General features: G+C 37.6%; 2 long non-coding RNA genes across 5 annotated transcripts; both read left to right on the top strand.

The window, feature by feature from the left end:
* Window positions 1-627: 627 nt before the first annotated feature.
* On the top strand, window positions 628-6,406 carry LOC115924564. 3 transcript variants are annotated; one of them, XR_004064360.1, is made up of 3 exons: window positions 628-1,177; window positions 3,794-4,020; window positions 6,037-6,406. It is a non-coding gene; the product is annotated as an uncharacterized LOC115924564 (long non-coding RNA). The 3 variants fall into 3 exon arrangements; XR_004064358.1 differs by having other exon boundaries at window positions 628-1,182; XR_004064357.1 differs by lacking the exon at window positions 628-1,177 and having other exon boundaries at window positions 3,601-4,020.
* A 6,776-nt stretch (window positions 6,407-13,182) lies between these two features.
* On the top strand, window positions 13,183-20,611 carry LOC115924561. 2 transcript variants are annotated; one of them, XR_004064354.1, is made up of 5 exons: window positions 13,183-13,302; window positions 17,636-17,728; window positions 18,207-18,343; window positions 19,169-19,285; window positions 20,034-20,611. It is a non-coding gene; the product is annotated as an uncharacterized LOC115924561 (long non-coding RNA). The 2 variants fall into 2 exon arrangements; XR_004064355.1 differs by having other exon boundaries at window positions 20,012-20,611.
* Window positions 20,612-20,917: the final 306 nt, after the last annotated feature.

Genomic DNA, 20,917 nt, shown 5'->3' with positions numbered 1-20,917 from the left:
TTGAGCCAGTTAGTTGACTATACTGTCCAATATTTTAATTTTGGAATTCCATGGCTTTTTTATATCCTCATCTGTACATGGGAGTAGCTGCCAATCTTTGTCAATATCAGCATTATTTGGCGCCTTTTGCATTGATTTTTCTTCATAATAGTGCAACAAAAATCTTCTTCTTCAGATATAATAATTGATGTAACTCCATTTATTGAATCTAATTAATCTAATGTTATCCTTACTTTGTTTTAGTTTTTTATGTTTCATTATGACGAATGACGGAACCTGTAAGCACCTGTGCATTAGACTTTGTCAGTTAATTTGATAGAACCATGCTAAATCTTATTAATAACAAAATAAGGACAGAAAAAGGAGAGAAATCATATGAATAAACGGGCACCTGATACCAATAATCGAGCCAGTAAGGTATCGAAGCAGGTGACCCAAAGTCGCTCAGTATATATCAGAGCAGAATATATATTCTGTAACCCAGGTGACATAGTTACAATAGTAATGGACTGGAAAGCTCCTGGATTATACTGATGACCCAGTAAGATACTGTTAAAACTAGTCGTCCAGCGCGCGCGCGCTACTCAGCTACTGTAGATCACCGCCTCTGGATTATATTCTGTAACAGTAACTTACTGTGGAAGGCTTGTGCGGAATACGCGTGCGTACCATTAGGCAGCCTATGCCATACATGCTCGACCGGCTAGCGGCGGATCCAAGAGTTTTTTTTTCAAAGGAGGGGCATGAAGTGTTATATCGGCATGGGTCCCGGGGCCAAAGGGCCCCGGAAAAAAAAATTGAACTATAAGATGCTTTATGGTACATTCTGAGGCATTTCTGAATGCGTAAACTGAACATTTATTTGAAAATTCTGGGCTTTTCCCTGTTTTTTCGGAAGGAAAAGGGGGCATGCACCCCAACGCTCCCCATGGGTCCGGCCCTGGCAAGGCTAGCTAGCTCGACGCGATCCGGCAGGGCTAGCTCTCTGCAGTACTCCCAGGACTGGCGTCGACCACCGGCGCCGCCGCTAGACCCGCCACGCCAGAGCGCCTAGCTAGATACCGTACCTGGAGCTAGCATCAGCTACAGTTTCAGCTGGTCGTCGCAGCTTTTTAGCCTTGCCTATGCTGCTGGTGGTTCCTTTGTCTTCACTCCAAAAATATCTACAATGTATACGGTACCGTAAGTTTTAAATATGTCTATAGATATTCATCTTAGAGGAATAATCGATAAGGACTAGACTCTAGATCTAGGCCTAGACTCTAGTCTGATATTGTTTGAAAAACATTTGCCTTTGTATTTCATGAATAGTCCCAAATATAAACTTTTCTGTGTGTGATTCCATCGTTATTTGTGTGTGTGTGTGTTGGCAATTTTTCTACGAAAAAGTGTTGTACAATCAAAATTCATCCAACTTGAGCATACCAAATTCCACTTCACACTCCTATAATTTCAATGCATAAGGTCTAGCCATTAATTAACCGGTATCAACCTCATGAAACTCATTGGATTTTACTAAGTTAAACTAACATTAACAAATTACTTTTCCACACACTGGCATGCATGTAGGTCTAACGGGTCTACAAAACGAATACCGGTAGCCTAGATCTAGATCTAGATCTAGGCCTACTAAATTATAAATAGATCTAGGAGAAAATGTAAATTATTGTTCAATTGAATATTGAATATGAATCATTATGATGCTTCAAAATCATACTGCAGTTTAAATAACCTAAAAAAATCAGTTCTCTTATTTAATTTCATGATTCACACTCACAGCTCAAAATCGCGTTGAAAAACTGAAGAAACTGCCCCTTGATTTTATTCCATTGCACTTTGTTTCACTAGCGTTTGCGCATCGATAGACTTTATGATAGACTCTGTCTAGATCAACAGAAAATTCAAAGAAATTTTGGGCAAACCTTGATGAAACTGCGGCTATTTGTGCTGCTCACTCTCCTCATTTGGCATGTTTGGCGCTATAGCCAATGTACTATGTAGGTATTTCATTTAAAATAATTATTATAAAGTCAAAATGACTATATTGTCTACACATTCTTGGCATGCTTGTGAAATATTCCACCACTCATTCAAGGACTCTGCACAGTAAAGCCTAACGGTTCATTGTGCGCAATGCTTGCACATGTTATGTCTGTAGATTATATAGGCCTACACGAAGAAAAAAAAATGGTTTATTCACAAAATCAGTAGGGGTGCTAGTACGAGAATAAGCATTGTCCGCATAAACGACAATACCCTCGTAAATGCAGACCATTCGCATCCAGAAAAATAAGGATCATCCGCATTTTCGTGAAGGATCCGGATTCCCGATCCGCGCGTTGGTGATGCGAAAAACGGATTCCGCGATGATGCTCCATAATGCATTTTACACTTACGCAGAGACTTTCACGTTATGAACAATAAATCCTAGGGAAGACGGACAACCCATAGAAAGTATAGACGGTGAACTGGAGGTATTTTATTACGCGGAATCCGTTTTTCGCATTAATTGCCAGCACGCGGATCAGGAACCCTGTACCTGCAGAACATCGAAGAAGAAAAAACGTCCGTGAAAATTGCAGACAATCCTTATTTTTTTAGGTCGAGACTTGTCCGCGTTTACCAGGATATTTTCGTTTATGCGGACAATCTTCATTCTCAGACCAGTGCCCCTATAGAAAATGGCAATATTCCTCACATCAATTCCACTCTTAGAGAAATAACTTGGCACAAAGTACCCTGCAGGAAGTCAAGCTAGGGCCATGCAAGGACAAGTAAAAGGGCCACATCCAATCCATTGTAATTTGCAATTATAATTTTTTTTTCTTTTTCATAAAGATAGAGAATAATAGGAATAACTCATTGTTAAAAATACACATCACATATGATTTGAACAAAAATACCATGCAAACAAATTTCTATTTTTCTATTTGGGACTATTAAATGGCAAAATGGAATGATGATGCATTTTGGAGCAGGCAGCATGTTCTTGGCCATCAACACATAATTACCAGGATTTTTCACTGAATATTTTTTAGATGGAATATATTAATTGTTCTTTATGTTATCATTTCATTATATTTTAATCAATCAGATTTTATATGTTTTCATTGAAATGAGTTATCAATGTAATTTTTTTGGGGTAAAATTGTTTCTTAGGATCATACACTGGCCCAACTTTATTTTTGAAGAAAAATATGTTATTGTTTTGGTAATTACTGTTGTAATCTAACAATACGAACAAGCAAAGGGCATATACAGTAGTACACAATAAGCACTGACTTGAACAATTCAGGGAAAGCTAATGATCCTATGCACCTAATTCTGCATTGGTGTAGTACGTAGTTCCCATCATTTGCTTGCATCTTCACATTGGAGTGAATGTTGTTATAGGGTTCTATAGACTATTACCCCCCCCCCCCGGACAATCACCCCTGACAATTACCGCAAAAGAACATTTTACCCCCCCCCCCTTAAAAATTGGCCCCCCCCCCCTAACCCTCAATTGAAGCTGTTATTCAACCCTTACACTGACAGCAGTGATCACGGTTGACCTCTCAGTCATGAATATAAGCCATAAGGGGGAGGGGGGGGGTTATACTTTGCACCATACAAGTAGGGTGATCCTATACACCCAATTTTGCATCCAGTGGTTCCTATCATTTGTGATTTTTCCAAACATTATTTAAGTCAATTTTATAAATTCGCTTGCATCTTCAAATTGGAGTGATCGAATGCTGTTTTAGCAATATTTTAATTTTATTTTCATATTGCATCTTTTTAATACAAACAGAAAACCTAACATGCTTGAAGATGTAGAAGATCCTCGCTATCCATCCACCTTCGCAGCTTCTTTTGCCTCACAATTACCTCTGTCACAAGTCCTATCAAACACCGTGCCCGATTCTGGTGAAGCTGACAGCACTGGGGACACTTCGCCTCAATTGAAGCTGTTATTCAACCCTTAGACACAACCACTTGCCTCCTAATTACCTGCTATGAAAGAAATTACATATTGTGGTAAGTACATTAAAGCAGCAATGGGAATGTGGGGCTGTCTCACTGACAGCAGTGACCACAGTTGACGTACTCTCAGTCGTATAATCATCAGGGGCGGGGGTCATACGTTGACGCTATACAAGTAGCATGATCCTATACACCTAATTCTACATCCAGTGTTCCAATCATTTGTGATTTTCCCAGAGATTAAGTCAATTTTATAAATTTCCTTGCATCTTCACATTTGAGTATAATTTGTTTTAGCATGGGGCGTGGGAGGGGGAGGGGGGGGGGTCATACTTTGATGTCATACAAGTAGCATGATTCTGTACACCCTATTCTGTTTTAAGTTACGTTTATGAATTTGATTGCATCTTCACATTGTTTTGAATGATAGCTGTCATAAAATTAGTGATATTTCATGTTAATATTGCATCTATTATGAACAGAAACCAAACATGCTTGAAGATGTAGGAGATCCTCGCTATCCATCCACCTTCGCAGCTTCTTTTGCCTCCCAATTACCTCTGTCACAAGTCCTATTAAACACCGTGCCTGATTCTGGTGCAGATGACAGCACTGGGGACACTTCGCCTCAATTGAAGCTGCTATGAAGAAATTACATATTGTGGTGAGTACATTAAAGCAGCAATGGGAATGTGGGGCTGTCTCACTGACAGCAGTGATCATGGTTGACGTACTCTCAGTCGTATAATCATCATGGGCGGGGGTCATACGTTGATGCTATACAAGTAGCATGAACCTATACACCTAATTCTACATCCAGTGTTCCCATCATTTGTGATTTTCCCAGAGATTAAGTCAATTTTATAAATTTCCTTGCATCTTCACATTTGAGTGAATTTTGTTTTAGCATGGGGCATGGGGGGGGGGGGGGTCATACTTTGATGTCATACAAGTAGCATGATTATGTACACCCAATTCTGTTTTAAGTTTCGTTTATAGATTTGATTGCATTTGACATTCTTGAACATGTACGATATCCTCGCTATCCTTCCACCTTCACAGCTTCTTTTTCCTCACAATTACTTCTGTCACATCTAACACCATGCCTACTTTTGGTGCAGGGAGCCTAAAGGGCATTTCCAATTTCCTTTGGTTGTTGCCACTTTTTTTTTAATGAATGCGTTTTAAGCCTTGTAATTGCGATATCTTAGTAATCATTTGAGGTATGACCTTCAAACCTGCTAATAGTATGTATCACTTTAGGAAGACAATCTGATTATATTTTGCGGTAAGTAGGTCAAAGGTCACATAAGGATTTCTCTTTATGCCAATAGAAAAAACTCTCACATTGTTTAATACAGATAACGTTATAGAATTACACAATGGAGGGATTTTATTTTTTATTTTTTAATCTCTGAAACCCAAAACTGTACAAAATCCAGGAATGAAAATTTAATCTAATGATACTTTGATCTCAAGATGTTTTGGCGGACCCACCTCCCACTAGCATAGAGTGTTGAAAGAGTCACATACTTTTTACAGCAAACGTTATTGCTGAGGCATAACATAAACTGTTTTGCGAGAACGTGCAGTTTTCTTCATGTTGGACTGTTTTCAAGATATGTAATTTTCGATCTTTACCAATTAGTATTGCATCTGTTGGATCATTTAGAAGAAACACCTACTTATGATATTCATATTAAGGTTTATATGTGCCACATTAATCTGTACAAAGTAAAAAGGATATTTATTCAAGATTAAAATGATAGTGTTTAAGCCTATATTATACACTATTTATTTAAAAAAAAAATCAGTAATGTGAAGATAAGTTGAGGCTAGCAGTCTGCAATACTTTGAAACAGATAAAGTCCTGCAAACGAAACAAAATAGAGCCTCAAGCACGTTAGGAAATGTGTGTCGAAGTGTTGAAATGAAAAATTATCTTACAGTAGTCTGATTGGTGTCCCTTTTTTTATCTCCTTTGCAGCTTTGCTCAAGCTCAGCATCCATTATTTTTTATCAAAATTTAATGAATTTTTTCTTTTCTCTTTTGTTTCTTTTATTTGATAGAGCTACTAGCAAAGGAACAACTTCAACACTGCATCAAATGGCTCGACCAAAGTTATCAGTGGAGCAATATTCACCTGGTTTCCCCAAAACAAAACAGCACATCCCAAAGAATGGTGAACTCCAGTTGAAAAGACATGCGATTCTGAAATAACCATGGTCATTTCAGACATCTTGCGGGAGAATTAAAAGGGGCAAGAACATTCAGTGATTTAGATACATTTTACCATCAGGAGCATTCACTGCATTGCACAGTATGTTACTGAATAGTTGGAGAGAAACTGGACTCTGTGTAACTATACTAGACATGACAAGTACAGAAGTACTAGCTAGTAATGGACAAGGAATTTTACTCACGTGAGCAGTTCAAAACCGAATCCAAGTAAGTTTTCCTCAAGTGTATCCAACCAGCCCTTCAAATGCTGCACCTAGACCACAAGGCCATCCAAAACTGCACCACTCCGACAGTTCTGGGAGTTATATTACAGTCAGATCTCAAATGGAATTTCCAAGTGTTTGATATGATATCAAGTGCCGGCAAGCGACTATACATTTACGACATCTCAGAGTATCATGTGAAGATCTAGCAGACTTCTTCTTGACATATATCCGATCTTCGCTAGAATACGCTTCTCCAGTTTGGTCCACATCAATTTCCCGAACAGTTATCTTGAAGAAAGTGCAGAAACGTGTCTACTGTATTATCCTTGGATAAGAACAGTTGTATGAAACCACTCGTTTCTCTCCAGAGTCTAACTTCTTGCCATCTTGCCCTTCTTGAATCCTTTTCTCTCAAACTGTTTAAGTCATCACGAGATCGAATTATGTTCTACCGCCAACTCGTCGCCAAACCTCTTAATTGCCATGAACTCTGAAACTCTCTACACATAACTATACCCTATTGTAGAACTGAGAGACACCGCACTTCAATTATTCCCTTTATCGTACGACTCCTTAACAACTAACTGTGATTTTAATTATCTTTGTCATGTTTGTATTTATTTATTTTTGCTTACCATATTATTGTTTTTCATTCTTCTCTTTTCCATTCTTCATTCTTTTATCCTCCCCTCTCATGTACTTTTTCTCCTTCTCTATAAATCAGCAATTAAAGTACTTACAATAAGTCTTACATGCATTATGATTATTATTACAATTTTGATTAATTACAAAAGAGTCATCTCAGAATAAAGTATCTTTTTAAAGGTAAAGACCAGTATTGGACACGCCCCAATTTCAAAAAATGAAATGGAAACTCTCATTACCAATCATGTGAAAGAATATGTTTTGACTAATACATGTACATGATGATAAAAAATTTGCCGGGAACCGCCTACTAATTCATATATTTGGTAAATTTGTTTCTCTCGTGGTCGTGTGAGAGATATAGGGTAGTCCCATATACATCTTTCTGTGTATAGTGCTTGTAACTTTACGAAGAATGGGCCAAATTTCTTATCACTTTGATGATTCCAGAACTTTGCAGATGCTAGATGCTAGATGATCAACCTTTTCTGATCGATTCCACAACGTTTCTTTCACAATGCGATCGCATGACCATTACTGGTCTCTACCTTTAATCAATCTTTTTATTCATTATGTTTAGCTTGTATTTAGGTTGTTCACACCAATTAACCAATGTATCGGTTATTACAGAATTTTAAAATCACAATTATAGGCATGTATTTTCTGAGAGGGTGGTGTTGACTTTTTGTGACTGCTTTTATTTGTGTTTGCGATCATGGGATTTCATTTCTTTCATTACCCATTGTCGGTTTAATTCAAAACTGTATGAGTTTTAGAGCTCAATAAGTAATAAGTCTTATTTAGGTATCAACAAAAGCTTATACTCTGAACATAATTGTTTAAATATAAGGTTATACTATTTACAATTGCTATACAATTTCTATTTGGAGCATTTTTGGGGTACTAAAGTTCTTGCTAGATGTTAACCCAATGAAAAGTCATGCGTAAACAATTTTCAATATTATTATTCTACTCAAAGAAAAGAACGGGGTGATTTGTTTCCTTTTTTATACCTTTTTTCCTGTGTTTGGTACTAAATTTGTCATTATAGGAAATATATATTTTTGAAGTCATTGCCAATTTTCATGAGTTCGGCTCATGGTCAATTTTAGTTGAATTGCCCACATTCAAATGTATATAATTCTTTAAAATCATATTGATTTTATTTTGGCATGTATTCTTTGGTAGCAAAAATACACCCATCACATTAGGTAATTAAGCTAAGGGTAATTGCTGGTAAATTTTCGAATTCTCTGGTGTGCAAGTTTTATATAATCTCTCTATCTTTTATGAGGGAAAAGGTTAAACAAGTACCTACAGTCTTCTCAGAAAATACATAGTGCATGTACAGTGTAAGTTTAACTTAAATAATTGATATTCCTGTTATAGGCAGTTTAAGACTTTTCAACTGATATCTTGTCATGATCTTGGTTTTTGATAATTAATCGGTAGTGTTAATAGTTTAACATGGGTTGAGTTACTGAGAGGGCACTGATGTCATGGGGGGGGGGGGGCTGCTGCTCTTATTAATTGAATTAATTGTTTAGACAGATAACTGGAATCTCAAGTTGGAGCATATGTGGGAGGGGTCATGTTGCATTCCTTTACTTTTCTTTTCACTCCTTGATGGGATGTCACATATCATTTCAGATACCCCTCCCCCCCCCCCTATAGGTATTCCTCTCAAGCAAATCAATCGATAGAGGAATGTGTTATTGGGTTAGTTCAGCAATTACATAATGATGCCTTTTGTCTCAAATTTTCAGACTTGTTGGATTGGATAGGAAAGGATCTTAACCCTAATAAGGCCGGGGGGGGGGGGGGGCATTATGCCCCCCCCCCCCTCCACGATTTTTCCAATTGCTCGTGAACGCATATGGATGGCGCCCCGCCGCTCGCTGACTTTTTTCTTTCAAATCTTGCGCAACTTTTAAAAGAATTTTTTTGAAAATCGGACCTACGGTTACAAGGTCACGCGACCTTTTGTCTTTGCATGTCAGCCCGAAAATCGCTCATTTTCGTGATTTGTGTACAAAACATATGGAAAAGTCATTTTTCCTAAAAAAACAGATCAGACATGGGTTATTGGGTCTTGTTTAAAGTTAAGGTGGTTGTTTTGGGAGACAAAATAGTTGAATTGTAGTAAGAAATGAAATAGAACAACAAAACAATGAAATACATAAGAAATTATCAAAACAAGGGATAACATAAGGAATAAGCTGGCTCTTCCGAATTTTTTTGTCGTATTATTATTCAGAATGGTCTAATGAATATATGCAGTGAAAAAGAATGCATTAATATGAATAATATATGATTTATGGGTAAAAATGTGATTTGTATGACTTTATTTGCACAAATTACCATAAATATGCAAATGAGTGAATTTTTCAAAAAAAAATTGAAATTATCATATTATTCTATATACTTCACTTGACAGGCGTGCAAATTTTCGCGGCGATCGGCCGCTTTGCGGCCGAGATCTTAAGGGGGGCCATAATGCCCCCCCCCCCGGCCGTACTAAGACCTCAAATAGCCCGGCCTTATTAGGGTTAAAGTAGTATAGTTATTTTGGCTCTATGTTCTCCAGTTTCGCTCTGATGACTGCGAGGTTATGTCTTTTGTATGTCTTTTTTGAGAGGCATGTGCATTAGTCTTTTCTCTCTTTCATAGTATCAACTTGTATTGACATCTTTATATTAATTGCAATCATGTGATGTGTAATAACGAGTACATTTGTAGGTCCTATTATAATTCGTTTTTTTTCCTTTGGTGATGGATCCTTTCTCTGAATGCAATTTGTACTTTTTTTGCCTGTATAAACATCTATGTGTTTTTACATTTGTTGTTGTTCAGCTACCCTAAATACCCGACGTTATATTATTACCAAGAATGTGTTTCTTCTAACAATATTGACAGAAGAATTATATCTTTAATAAACGATTTTATCAGTATTGTACAGATGTACTTCAAACTGGATGAGATTTATTCTTTTGCAATTTCATGTCTTTGAATTGTTCGTTTGTGCCATTAAGTCAGTGTAGACAGACGTGGATGCACGTGGCGATTTTTCGGGCCCGGCTCCCCCCCCCCCCCCCCCACCCCCTAGTCTAAAAAAATGTTTAAAAAAATAGGATAATAACATAAATTTAACCTTTTTTTAAACAAAAACAAAAGCGGCGCCCCCCCCCCCCCCTGCATATTCACCGACTGGATGAATCGCTGCTAAATATTTTCTCACGAATTGGGCCCCAAAAAAATATATTAAAAAAAAATATATATATATATATATATATATGTGCTCTTACCCCCCCCCCCCCCCCCCCCCCCGCCGCTTATTAACAGCCGGCTTAGTCGGCGCTAAATTTTTCCTCTAAAACTGTACCCAAAAAAAAAAATGTGCTTCTACACCCAGCTCCCCCCCCCCCCCCCCCGTTTTTTTCATTTTTCACCGGCCGGCTTAGTCGGCGCTAAATTGTTTTCTCAAGATTTGCCCCCCCCCCCCACTCTTTTCGCCGGCTGGATCCGCCCCTGAGTGTAGACGCCACATACTTTAAGTATAATGGCTGCCAGCTGTGCCTTGGTGTGATTAAGAGAGACTTGATGTGAAATGGGTTGTTTGGAGAGGGAAGTCCTGGTCCATCATATTACGAGAAACCGGTAGGACGCCGCTAAAGTAAAGTAAAAATATTTGGACTAATTGCTGTAAGATGCCGAGAAAAGTAAAACATCTGCTCAGAGCTAGATTATATTCTGGATCTCCACAGAAACATGATAGCTGTTCAAAACACATCGGTGTTCTCTACTCTATGTCGCAAATTGGGAACTAGAAGGGCATTGATATAACCCTGTGATTTCACTGCATGTCATGAAAATCCTCTTATGTCACAACAAAATCAAAAACTATATTCCAGGGCTAAAATTGTCAAGCTTTTCATTACAATGCTGCCCCTCATCACTCATACAATGTACATTTTATAAACTGATGCACAATATTTTGTCAAATACTATTTTTCACATTTTCCTGCAATGCCCCGTTAAAATTAAAATTACATCTATGATTTAAGACATTCAATATATCTTACTAAGGCAATTCTACTGAATGTATGGGCATGGCTACATTTTATTTTCAATAATCTATAATCATTTTTGGTAATTCTCCTTGATAAATTTCCTAAATTATTACACTGTTTTAATATAGTTTGTAGATAATCCGTCTTATATTTAAAAGGGAGCAGTAGCTACAAGAAGCCTCCATTGACAAAACATGGCAAACATATTAAGAACAATGCGCTATTTAAGCACATTTTCCGTTTAGGGACAAACATCTGAATCCAATCAGTTGCAAGACCAATTTGAAAGAAGGTTGAATGGACACGAAAGGAATCTAGCTGAAAGAAACCTCTATTATTGACCAGAAAAAAAACTGACATAAAAGTAAAGTGCAATATTATTAGGTACGTCGATACGAGGATAAAAGCGAGGGCGCTCTTCAAAATAGATTAGGTTAATTAATTTTTAAAATATGTTTTTAATGTAACCGTGTTTCAAAAATTGATTCTAAAAATATGTAATGGCATGAACTATCACTCTACAAAGTTTGAATCATCAATTTAAAGCGCAAGACAAAAAGTTGAACAAACTACCTAAACAGGACAATAACACCATCTCGAACTATAGACCTTCGTACATACACATTTTGCCATTCAGGATGGATCCCATTCGTGACAGATTGTGTGGAAATCGATTTACACGTCGTGTATTTTACATGCAGGAAAGGGTGTATCACGCCGTTTAATTCCGTTTAATTAAAGGTAGAATTTGCGTAGCAATTAGACGAATTCAGATTTTTTTTTCCTGCCGTTTATTTATTATGCAGTTCATATGCAAAGTTGAACCTAATACGTTCTTATGTCTTTCCATAATACTAAGTGTAAAACCAGGGACTTGGGATACTAAAGTCCCTGGTAAAACTAACAAAATTATACACATTATGTGGTGAATATTCTAACACAAGAAATCTATAGAAGATTATAGCTGCAATATGTGACAAATAGATGTAAGAGCTGTTGTGTGTGTAGGAAGTTTGCCACTGCTTAGTGTGTATAATATTATGAAACTATTTTTATTGGATATCACGATATTAACAATGTTTATGTATACCCATTTCATGTTAAATAAATCATTCGCATAATAGGAATTTATTTAATCCTGCAGTCGTTTTAGAACAATGAAACCTTGGTATTCATCTATATGGTATAGATTTGGGCTTTTTGGGTTTACCTTGCATATGTTATTATTCATTATCTCCATAATTATGTTTTTTTTTAATGCACCCCCTCAATAAACTTTATTTTCAGCACAATTAACTTTGAGGTATATATATGCTATTATGTTTCTTGTAAATTGATCCTCAGCATGAGTGTTCAAGCAGTATTAATTCTGGGGCGATGAATTGTAGTTCCGCTATTCAATTTTGTTTTTAAATACATGATACAAAGTTTGAAAAATATATATTCAATATGTCTGATCTGGCGAGAGCATAATTTAACCAAAACTGTCAAATGGTGCGAACTGAATTGAAGTGACATAAAAGCTCCAAGCCTCAAACATATGGTTTATTATCATTATTGTAAGTTTTTATTGTTGTTATTATCATTATTATTACTATTATTATTATTATCGTTATACTGACCTTAGTTTCACTGTATAGTGTAATTGAGCTGTATCTCTGCACCATCTAACATTCTTCTGAATTCGACTTAATTGGCTGATGAAGATAATTGTTTCCCTTTGAAACAGAACTTTAACAAACAAAACTGCCTACAACTTAAATGACAACGTGAGCGACACAAAGCAGTCGTTGACAATTGCGGATATTTTCTTTAAGAACAGCTACCAAGGGGTAGCGTCTGGATAGTCTTGTTCAAGACTCAAATGCACCAGATGTCTTAAGAGACTCGAATATATCCGCAGCATTGAACTCAGAATCGAATTAATATAAAAAAATTGTTATTTATAACACATCTAATTAAGAATTCAATCTGCGATAGAAGTAAAAATCCGTTTCATAAAACAAATAACAAGTTTATATAGTCAATAATGTATTGATAGTTCGCGAACGAGTCTAATTGCACTGTCGCACTCTGCGTCTATATACCACAAGGCTAAATATAGACCTTATCTGTGACAATGAACCTAACACAGGCAACTTCGGTGCTGGACACGGTTTTCTGTAGAAATCCTGTAAGTACATGTCATATTTATTCCGTAATTTCGTATTCATAAGGTGATATTTATGTGTTTTTTGATATTTGAATACTTTCCGGAGGTTAAACAAAGATTGATCCTGAGAGTTAGAGCTCGTGTGCCGGGGCGAGTGCATGAGTAGGCCTAAGTTAGACGGATCTAATTAAATTGCCCAATTTCAGGCGCGACCTGAGAGCGGAAGTTGCGTGTAGTGCCCGCCCTAGAACTCCCGGGCATTTTCGCAACAGTCCCTACGGCCTACTGTCTACTGCACACACATAGCTGCATTAATAATAATAAATAATATTTAATTTTTATATATGATTATACTATAGGTCTAGCGCTTAATACAAATGTCTCTCAGCGCCTTTAGGCCTAGTGCTTTACAACAAGTAGGCCCTAGATCTATATAAATATTACTATCCTTCTTCTTCTTCAAGATAATCTGCCTCCGGCCTCCTTCAATAGTCAATACTCAAAGTCATAGATCTACTGAAGATTCTTCAAGATGCCTGCCCTAGAATCTAGATCTAGATCTATACCATGTATACTACTAGTAGTAGTACTAGGCCTGATTGGGGTGTGCATGTGGACCATTACACTAGGGTCTAGATTTTACTACTTACTAGACCTCTAGATCTAGCTATAATATAATTTATAGCTACGAATAGTGCAATGAAATGGTTCTTTGCAAGGGTGGTGACTCTCCTGTACACGGGGCCTCCATTTAACGTCCTATCCTGTTTTCCACTTGACATAACCTGCGCCTATGAACAAGGGAAGGGGAACGTTAACACACTTCAGTCATCCGCCTGGGTTGGGGTCGAACCAGGGATCTCCCTTCTTAGATCTAGACTAGACGTGACCTACAACTTCATGTTTGCTTCGACAGGCAGACGCTTTACTTACTGAGCAAACTCGCCTCCTGCATCCTGGCTGTGTATTAAAAGCTGTGCTGTTGATTCTCAACATTTCACACAGCACTGTACAAAACTCAGCTGATTTCACTCAAAATTCGTACTTTACTTACATGTAGATCTAGTGACAATTGATGACACCCCTACTTCTAATACTAGGCTACTAGTCTAAAATAGCAGTAAAATATAATTTACAGAAGTTAGAAAGAATAATTTAAAGATTTTAAGCGAGGGCTTACTGTCAAAATTGCCAATCAGCCACTTCGCATCATCTTTATTGCGTGCATTCGTTTGTTAGGTGTGTATGGACTATTTGTGTGTGCAATTCTGCCTATTAAAGTATTAACACGTAGTGCAGTGCTAAATAGCTAAGGTCAATACGCATTAGCATTGACTCTCTATCCTGCCCCCCCCCCCCATTCCGAAAACGGAGGGATACCATGCGTGTTACCAAAATGTCCGGTAACGGGGTACTTTTTGTGCGACAAGGTCCAGCCCGAGAATTCTAAAAAAAAGGGGTGTATTTGACTTTTCACCTCGGAGATTTCTTTAAGAAGGGGGTGTTTTTTCTTTTTTCTCTCATCTCTTTGGACTCCTGAGAAATTAAAAAAGGGGATTATAAAATATCTCGAACATAGAAAAATCGATCAAATCCAGGGATTGATGTAGACTGTTTTTATACTGTCCTAATTCACACACAGCTGCATTACTATCCTGGCTGTGTCCTGTGTATTGAACCTATATTCTCAACATTTCAAACACCACTGTACAAAACTCAACTGATTTCACTCAAAATCAGTACTTTAGTTTAGTGACGATTGATGATACCTAAAATTAAATAGCAGTAATTACTGATTCATTAAATCTAAAGAGTATCTTTACGAGGATAAAGTACTTAGTTACAGAGTTTGATTACAAAGTCATTCATTATGACAGGTACAAACATTAGTAGGCCTATGTGAAAGGACACAGTTATGCAGGCACAGGTGATGTCAGTTAAGAATAGTGGAAGGCTTATTTCTAACTAAGTCTCAATATCAGGCACTAAATTAATTATTCGGTAGTGATATATTATGCAGATAAGTGAGCATAGAACTAATTTGCAGACTTTGTTTATTCTTACAAGGTACATGTACAGTGTATGAATGAAAACAGGAGCACAGAAATTTTGTATGTATTTCATGTGCTAAATGTACGTAATGCAGGCTAAGTTCTTTGGGGTATTCCCTGGGTGTGTGAGCCAACCAGTAATGACAGCTTATCTGAGTAAAGGGGGGGGGGGAGGGGTTGGTCTGCTTTTTCTGAGATAGGGGGTTCATTGAGCAGTGTTCCGGATTTAGGGGGGTCTCAAAGGCAGGAAAAGCCCGCATAAGGGGCGTCCAGAAATTTTGGCAGTCCTCAGATAGGGGGTGCTTTCAAAAAGAGGGAACAAGCATATGTGTACCCTAAATAACACTGAGGGGGGGGGGGGGTTCTCTATCAGTCTTAGACAGAAATAACCGTCTGATATGGGTCATTTCTTTAATAAAACTGACATTTGTCGACATTCCCCATACACAGATCGTAACCCAGACGACTCACACAGGGGGGGGGGGGGATAGATTGAGCCTATTCTGTACCTCTTTTTACTCTGAAATCTGCTCCCCCGATTTTCTATATTTAGATCTAATTTTCTGATTTATAAAGCAAATAGAAAAAAAGCTAGACCCTATGTATATTTTTCTCCTATTCACAGTTATTTGTTATGACTTATTTTCAAAGTGAAATTTACCGACGTACATGTACAGTACGTGTATGAGTTATCCAATTTTGATTTCAGAACCGTGAAACGGTACCTTCATGCATTCATTCTGGTAATCTATGACATGACCCGGCCGATATATTTCCGGGTCAACCTACCAAAACATAGCCAATGGCTAATCAGAGCACTCGTTTAATATTGGGTTTATGAAATATGCATACGTCACTGGGTCAAGACGGGCTGACTCATACGTAGCTATTGGACGTTCAAAAAGAAAAAAATGATTATTCATCATCTAAAAACCAGGTGGCTGACAACGAATCATGTTGACTACGAGACTTTCTCGGATTAATCATTATCCCCTAGCAACGAAGTTGGAGGGGATATAGAAACACTGCCGTCCGTCCTTCCGTGCGTCCGTCCGTCCGTAACAATTTTGGATTCCGATCAATAACTTCGGTAATGTTTGACGGATTTTAATGAAATTTGATATGAAGGTACATGATATCAAAATACAGGCTAAGTTAAATTTCCGAGTATGTAGGTGAAAGGTGAAAGGTCATATCTCATTAAATATGCAAAAGCACATAATTATATATGTGAAAATGTGGTTAACTTCCTTGCCTAGTAATATAATAGTATAGTCCAATGGAGGTAACTTGTTCTGATGTACATGTACATGTATATATAGGCCATTTGTACCCTGCGAGGGGATGCTACGCTTTGCGTTGACTTGTTAATGTAGGATCTAAATGAGCAAGCTATCGTAAGTCAAAGTAGATATTTCTGTGTTATTTTTTATTTGTTAATATAATCAAATGTAATTTTACAGCCAAAGTGAATATATGAGGATGTAAAGAGTAAAAATCTTGTTGCATATCTCATTCATCGCGGTCCTGCCGAACCAAACCATTTGTTCCACTCAGTCACCATACGGAGCTCCCTGGAGTAAAGATTTCACTAGACTTTAGTTAAGTTAGAATTAAAATAGAAATGTAAATAATCTAGAGTCTAGTCGGTAGACAGTAGGAGGACTAGGATGCGAATTGGCTCAGTCGGTAAAGCGTCTGCCTGTCGGCCCAAAGATCTTGGGTTCGAATCTCACCCAGGCGGATGACTGAAGCAAGCGTTGTGTGTTAACGTGCCCCTCCCCTTGTTGTTTCATAGACGCAGGCTATGTTACATGGAAAACAATCCGTCTCTCGGATAGGATGTTAAAAGGAGACCCCGTGTACAGGATAGTCACTACCCTTGCACGTTAAGAACCCACGGCACTATTCGTATAAGAATAGGGGAAAAACCTGGTGTAGTGGTCTACCTGCACACCCACTCAGGCCGAATACATGTATATACGGCATCTGCAAGAATCTTCAGTACCGGTGTTGAAGGATAGGAGGCAGATTATCTTCAAGAAGGAGAAGAAGTATACTGCACTCTGCAGTGTAGTGTAGTCTAGTGCCTAGTCATGCTAGTGGTTTCTAAATTTACTCTAGAGTATTGATCTTTTTTTGGCGCAGTCTTGACTCTATGTCTCTTAGTTTACGTCAAGACTCTGTCTCTGCTCTCAGTCTTTAGAATGGAAACATTGTAGCAGTGACTGTTGTTTTCAGTCACTGAGTCTGAATGTGAACCTAGCTATTTTAAGAATAAATTTTCCCCCTCTCTTTTACAGGAAATATACAGAGTGTATTACCATATGCTTGCTTCTTTGAGTATGTGCCTGAAACAAGAATGTCCTGGAGAAAACAGACCACAACAAGAAAAGGTAATTTTTTTTTTTTTTTTTTTTTTTTTTAACTTGGACTTTTTAAAACTTGACCTGTTTAGTTTGTCAAGTAAAAGGAAATTTTTAAATGGGTGAGGGCATTAAATAAGGCCAAGTTGGAGGGGTGTGCAAAGGGCTGGTTTGAGAAGTATCGATTCAGGGGTGGCTATATGGTATGTGTGCAACAAGATGTCTACTAACAAGTTGCTGTAGTGTTTATTTAAAGTGTATTTTAACTTCCAATATATATTTTTATAATTAACATTTGAAGGTCTTGAAGAATGGATTGGGGGGGGGGGGGGGGGAGTCCTATACACGAAACAGAATGACAAGCAAAAAGAAAATAATTGACCTTCATATTTTGCTGAAAAAGAAAGTAAACATTGAAGACAATTGAAGAAAAAAAAATAATGCAATTTTTGCGTATTCTTACATATTTGGTTAAAATTTATTGAATATTTTTATAATTCGGTTCCAGGGATGGAGAGGAAGGGCTTGCTGTTGAGAGATCATGGAGTGCCTTGAGGTTCCACCTTCAGTCTTGATGTTCTGCCCCTTACCTCAAAGCGATGGCCTCTTGTGCCTGGCAATATATGAGCGAAGCACAATGGACTGGTAATTCATAATGCATATTACAATGTTTTTTTAACAAATCGGGGAAAGAAACAGAGATAAATTCATAGCATATGAGTCTGTCATGGCATTTTTAGTAACTCAACATTTGCTCCTGCAACGACTACTCTAGGCTTTATTTTGTCAAAGGTGTAGGGTTAGACTGAGGGTTGGAATTGTGATTAAGGTGGTTTAGGTTTAGTGTTAGGCCTAGGGATGAAGTTTAATAGTGTAGAAAAATTATGTGAAGCAATTGTCTCAGGAGAAGGTGTTGTACAACTGGATTTTCCAGGTGCTGGTGGAGCTGCATGTACATTATCTTTTACTCATCAATGGTAGTTTTAAAATCTTCCTCTGTATTGTGAAAGCAGAAACATGATGTAGAGTGGAAGGGAAAAAAGTATATAACACAGTATCATTTACAATAGATTTTATAAAGTAAAAACACACTGGCCTGCAGTTTGTGAAACATGTAGCACTGTATTACCAATCAAAAGAATTCAGCGATTTTTACAACGTGCTCTATTGGCATTTATGTACTGGTTATGTTGTAACACAAAATGAATTCTTAACTTTAATCCTGAATCCATTGCTAAACATAATGTCAACCCTAAATGTATTAAACATTGCCAGACCCAATTTCGGGCTACCCTAAATCCCTTTCTACATACCAGTATTGTTCAAAGTTTATATTTATTACACCCTTACTGCGAGTTCTAGAAATTCTGCAAGAACCCTACCCTGCTGTTCACTTTATAATTAGTACTGTACATTGCTTTCACGAACATGCCATAAAAGCGAATTTATTTTATGTTTCTATACAAACAGGTGCCTGTACATGTAATGTATTTCATGCAAATGAAGGGTAGAATGAGAAGCTCACAATGATATGGTAGACAAGGACCTTGCTGTCTAAAGCTCGGAGGCCAGATGACAGTGTCTGAAGTAAGTCACCCCATAGAATAGCGAGAACTTTTTGTTGCAATTGTTAACCAACACATCCTTACCACATGCAACCCATCCCACTTTCACAATATATTTTCTTAACAACAGTAACCCAAGTTCAACGTTTGGATTGGTGATTTTAAACAAAAATGGGGGTGGTAGGGCGGTCAGCCTAGCAGTACAAGATCTAATTATGTCATATGGCTGTATCTTGGATGTCCTGGAGGTAGTTGCCCGAGAAGTGTGATAAAGAAAAATATGTTTGCATACTAACAGTAAAAAAAATAAAAATGATTGGACACCTTTGGTTGTAACAACTCAGATCAGAATGAGATTTTTACACTGTAAAGTTGCCGGTGTCAAGTATTTTTGGAATTCAATTCTATGATTTCTCTGTGAATGCCATTTTAAAAACAATGGTCTGAATGTTTAATTAGATCTTTTACACAAACGTAGTATATTAGTAATGAAAGGCATGTTTGGTAATACAGTAATTTCATTTCAGACCATGAAGACCATGTATTATTATAATTATCTGGGATGTGTCGTTGGGCTGATAAGCATGGAAAACAAGCAATGTACTCCTGTCGAGCGAACAATATGTTTATATAAAACGAATAACTCTTTGAAGATTACTTACTAGAAGAAGTAGAACAAGAAAAAGAAGAAGAAATACACTGATGATGTCAGCTTTACTTCCTAAAGTTGTATACTATTTGAAAATAGTTTATATTTTATTCATGAACAGCCGGCTTGTCAGAATTGCGTACAAGGATGCCATTGGACTTTTCTGTACTAAAAGCTGAAGGGGAGCAGTCACCAGAAGGAACATGCAACTCCAAAACAATGTGGATACTTCTACCGAGTTCATCTCAAGAATCGAGATGTGACAGTGGATGTACATGTAGAGGGGTTTGTGACCCTCCTGACTGGACTACTTGCAATACACATAAACTCAATCAATGGATTGTAGAGGAGTAATGGTGGGTCCGGTGAGCTCAACTCTGGAGGTTAAGTTCGGAAAATTAATAAAGTTCCTTTTAATATGGGTGTATATGGTTCCAGGGATTAATTTGACGCAATGCCTCGTAGTGACACGCCCTTTTAAGGGGCAACACACGTGTCAGAAGGTATAAAATGGGAAGCAGTTCCTGAATTGGCACGAGCTTTTACTTTTCGGATGACTTCCTCATTTTGTTTCATACCTCATTTCCTTTGCCGCCATGAGGTGCTAAAGTTTTAGCAGAGTTGGGGGCTTCCACCCCATAGATGTGACTTTTCATGATTAAATGTAATAAATTGTAATAAAGTTACTATCCACTTCAACATTTGTCGAGACTTTTATTTCTTTGTGTGGACTTTGATCTTCTCTGGAACGCGATTTGGGCAGTGTGATAGGCGGCCACCGGCCACTCAGTTGCCGGGGCTGTTTCATATATAAAGAATGTGTGAAGACAAGCGACTGCATTATAAGCTCAGCATGATCAGTAACATTGATTCCTTTTATGAGGAAATTTAAATTTTTGTTCCTCCCAACCATGAGTTGTACATATTCTTTGATTCGGGGAGGGGTTGGTGAAGAGGGATAAGTGCCCCATATTTTGTATTGTAACGGGTTTTGTTTTCTACATA

This window comes from Strongylocentrotus purpuratus, unplaced genomic scaffold (assembly GCF_000002235.5).
Source record: "Strongylocentrotus purpuratus isolate Spur 01 unplaced genomic scaffold, Spur_5.0 spur5_contig_838, whole genome shotgun sequence".
Lineage (NCBI taxonomy): Eukaryota > Metazoa > Echinodermata > Echinoidea > Camarodonta > Strongylocentrotidae > Strongylocentrotus > Strongylocentrotus purpuratus.
The sequence above is the reverse complement of the archived record's forward strand: the minus strand, read 5'-3'. Positions and strand labels throughout refer to the sequence as shown.